Here is a 5,034-nt window from a genome sequence, read left to right on the forward strand (position 1 = left end):
AAATAAAAACTTTTTGTTGTATCTAACTTAGGGGGAGAGTTAGTTTACTTATGTTTTTATTTCTGTTTCTTGTTCACTGCTCATTGATTTATATTTATGAGTTCTTCATGATATATGTCTTTGTTTTGTGTTTTGTGAAGTCAAGAATTTAATTTTGGTTTACTTGTATTTTTTCCACACATGCGTTTATGCGTTTGTTGAGTGTTTCAGGAAATATACAGGTTGATTCAATTGAGCTGCTGTCTACACTTGCAACTGATGGATAGTAGTTAAGATTGGATTTGTTGTTATGAGCATTATTTTTGTAATGGGCTTTTACTTTGTAAACTTTTGAGCTTTTAGTTGTGTTTTGTCACGGATTGCCAAAGGGGGAGATTGTTAGGTTCTAAAGATTTAGGAATTTATGTATTTAGAACTCTAATTTGTATTGTTGGCAAACCATGATCAAAACAGGTTGTTTAGTCTTGTTTAGGCTTGCTCAAAGTATGTTTATTTGTAAAACTGGAATCGAGTGAGTGCAGATTTATTGGACTAAATCTGTAAGGCTCGATCGATCGAAAATTAGACTCGATCGATCGAACCACGTACAGATTTATTTTTCTGCAGAGTTCCAGTTCAGCCTAAACTCTATTTAAACGTCTTGGGGTTCAAGTAAAACACTTCTATATATAAGGAAAACCCTAGAACGTTTTTGGGACTTCTAAGAGAGAGATTAGAGTGCCTCTTGTGCCTCATTTTATTTTTAGGGTTTTGTACCCAAACCTCTCTAAGTCTTTGTTGCTCATATTTGCTGTTTATGTGAATCTCTTGTGAGATCTTAGAGGAGCTTTCCTTCACATAAACTTAGGGTTTTCAAGGTAGAGATATTTTCTACATCTTGATGATCAACAAGGTTGCTACCATTGGAGATTAAAAGAAAAGCAAGCGGGGAGCTTGTAGCTGATTGAAGAATTCAAGAAAGAAGTAGTCCGTGGATTCGGAGCCTGCGCGTGGTCGTGTCAGGAAGTTCTACTGGTGGGTAGCATTAGGAAGTCGAGCGGGGAGCTTGTAGTCCTTTTGTATGAACTTCAATTCTTTCATAGTGAATTCAGGTTAGCCTTGAGGATCGATGGGTCAAATCCTCCCTAGGTTTTTACCGTGTGGTTTCCTGGGTGATCATATCTTGTGTTATTTATTTTCCGCTGCTTTATATTCTTGATATGATTGTTTGGATTGTTTTAACCTAGAATTGCTTAATTTGACTAAGTAACAACTTGGCTAATTAATCTAGGCTACGCAATCTGTGTGTTTAAAGGGTCTAAATTTCCATCAGAAAGTAATCCTGTGCTGCCAACATTTTAAGAGCCTTATCAACAAGCTACTAGTCAAGGCTGTTAATTAACTTGGTCAAACCCAATATTCCATGTAAGTGAACTGAACAATCATGATATGAAGAAAGAATGAGCTGTAAGTACTATATGAATAGCTTGCTGTCTTGATGATAATGAGCCCTTGCTTCAAGGTGCAAAGGTTGTGGTCTTAAGTTTTGCACAACTTACCTAACCCAACCTCTTGGTTGGTTTGAATTTATGATTCTAGGCATGATGATAAAATTCAATCATCACAATAGTACACCATAGTAATGGTTATGATATTATCATTTCTAATTGGAACTCCCAAGAGTTTGTTTATTAAATCTATTCTCTTATGTTGGTTGATCTTGATTAGTCTATTGAGAATCCCTCGTCAATCTTAATATTTTGAGATTAATATATAATTATGGTTGTTATTGTCATGTTGGGTAGATGCTGATATTAGGTTTTATGTAGCTTGGGATTTAAGGAAATCGGTCAACACAACATGAAAAAAAGAAAAAAAGACAGGCACCTAATAACTAGACATTAACATGCACGCATAGTATGCTTTTGGTTAAGCATACCACGAAAGCTTTTGAGTTGGGATTTTCAGTTTTCAGAAAAAAGAAGTTTTAGATTGAATTGAGCTTTCAAGTTGAGTGAATTAGGAGTATTTGGTACGTAATATTGAGCAAATAATTTATACATTAATTCCTTCATTAATTAATTCATTTGGCCTAATTTTGATATCAAACTTTGCCAATGAAACCAATTTCCATCCCAAACGGGCATTAATAAATAGAACTATCATTTATGTTACACAAAAAAAGAAAATAGCATATGGAAAAGGAAAAAGTTAACCAATGCCATAGAGATATTGGTTTAAGAAATATTTATAAAAAAATTTTATGAAAAAAAAAAAAAAACTGTCATAAAGACACTCATTAATCAGACCTTGCATAAAAAAATAGTTCTTTGAACACGATTCAATGAACAAGATGGAAAAAACAAAAGAAAATGGTACTAAGAAAAGGATATTGATCGAAAGATCTAATCAGATATTGAGCTCTCATTAAAATTCAGCAGAGATTTCACTTCATTGGAGATAACATGGTATTGATCATTTGATTTTAAACATTTCCTCCAATCTTAGAGCTTAGTAGAGAAATTAACCATCTCTATAAATTTACATAATACAACACTGCATATCAAATCAAAGTCTAATCAAAATAATTGGCACCAAAACACGTCAATGCCAACTTATCCTATGATTCAGAGCCAACAATGTCTCTTCAATATATTTCCCTTATCAGATTTATATATCATCAATCATGGAATTATAGTCTACAGCACATTGCCCATTCTTAGAAATTACTTAGAGCTATTTTTGTCATATGCTACTGCCATGTAGTAACAATAGAAGTATAGAGCCTTATCAACAAATCAAGTCATTTTCTTAAAATTAATTATTCTAAATTTTCAACAATCTATTTCACATTAGGATTTAAACCTAATCTAGATCGCTTAGTCAATAATAACAGATTTTATCAGTTAAATTGACTTTTATTTGATTTAATTTTTTTTAAAGTGTTCTATAAAATATAGACAGTGATGGAAAAGAAAAAGAAAAAGAAAAAGAAAAAGAAAGCTCCATAATCTTTTATGACCATTTTCAATATTGTAATTTTTTTTTTACGCTAATTTTCCAAGAACTTAAGTTCTTTCATTTTAATTTCAATTCTCCTGGCATTGAAAGTTTGAGATCATATTCATTTTTCCTTTTTCTTTTGGTGATAATTGTATCCAACTATATATATGCTCACACCCACCAACAGCATCATTTCGGTTTTGTTCCCTTTCATTTTAATTTGGTAGTGTTTTTCATATGACTTTATGAACTTTTTGGGTAGGTTGTTAATTCATGCTTAACATGCCGTTGAGCTGCTCAGAGAATAAGGTTTAGAAAACTGGAAACTTTTGTGGCGTTGGACATGTTTCCTTTGTAAAGCCCTGAATCATTAATGTAATTAAACTCTAGGGATTTCACTAAAAACAAAAGGACAAAAAAAAGAGAGAAAAAGAACTCTAGTTTGATAGCTGCCATTGTCTAGCTCACAATAAGTTTGAGTTAACTTAATTGATAAAGTCTTTTATCATTAAATAAAAGATTTAGAATGCAAATCCTGTCTACATCAAAAATCAATTCTTAGCTTATTGATAAATAACAATTGTCATGGAGCAGATACCATAAGTTAAAAAATCTATCATATCTAGAATAAATAAATAAATAAAATCTTATAACTCATGTATATGCACCGATTTAATTAAAAATAACCACACACACAGATATGCATGTGTGTGGAGTTTTTTCTACATATTCATAGTATTAAACAGGAACATAATAAACTCAAGTCTCTTTTTTTTTTTTTTTTTTTTTTTAATATACATATTTTATAGTTTAGATGCATGAATTTGAATGTAAATATAATTGACACAAAATAAGAGTATAAAGTAATGTTTGGATTTAGATGAAAGCAGTGCGTTTTGCCTTTATGTTTCTTCTTTTTTTTTTTTTTTTTTCTTTTTTTTTTACCTAAAGCATGTGAACACAAACTTGCCAGTGGGTTTGGTGCACCGTGCACGGGACCCACTACCGCTTTTAATGTCCACACATTTCACTGAAAAGGCATTGTCAGTGGCTCCTGTGCACTGTTTACGGGACCCACAAACATCTTTTTTTTACCAAAACTTTAATTAAAAATGGGTCCCGCGGCACTATTCACACATTTAAAAATTATTTTGTTACCATATTTTCAGTTTTCAGCAAAATAAACTGTATTCAAACGGATCTTAATTGGAATGAAACATGGTATGAAAGTGGGGTGTATTAAAAATCTAAGGACACTTAGCATCAAATTAAGTTCAAAATGATCTTTGACTTAAAATTGAAATGAATCTAGAATTGAATTCAAATTCTTGATTGAGTTTCTCCTTTAATATATTATATAGAACAAAGTTTGGCAACAAATTTAGTTGTAGTATAAGATTACAATTCACTCAATTTTTTTTTTTATTGGATGTGAATTTTGATAAATCCACCGATTGTATTACATTTTCTTATTATATCACCATGCATGCAAAATTTTCAGAAGATCAAAGATCAATAAGTATATCATCAATTAAATGTTTAAATTTCAAATTTTTGTAGTATAAACTTATGAATAAAAAAATAAGTTTATGGATCGAATAGTAAATAACATTTGATTAACACGAAATTTAACATGTGTGTTAAAAAATAAAAAAACATGCAACTCAACAGTTAAAATTTTAAAATATATAGTCATGTTAATTTTTTTTTTAATGAGAGTTGTAACCAAACTTTGTTCTATTATATTTGATATACAATGAGTCTAAATATTACTCATTAGAAAATGAAAGATAGAAGTTGGGTGAGGAGTGAGAAGATAGGGAGTACACCAGCAATGCCTAGATCAGAAGGCATATTAATCATTTGGCTGAAGACCCTAATTTCAAAGTGGTTTTATCACCAAGAATTGGGTAGAAATACCATAATTGCTCTAATTATATAAATAATATATTTGGAGCTATTACACTTGAGACAGACTTTTAATTGTCCCACAACACCTGGTCTTGAGTGTTTCTTTTTTTTTTTCTTTTTTTATTTATTTATTTATTATTA

This window comes from Quercus suber, unplaced genomic scaffold (genome assembly GCF_002906115.3).
Source record: "Quercus suber isolate HL8 unplaced genomic scaffold, Cork oak 2.0 scaffold_37, whole genome shotgun sequence".
Lineage (NCBI taxonomy): Eukaryota > Viridiplantae > Streptophyta > Magnoliopsida > Fagales > Fagaceae > Quercus > Quercus suber.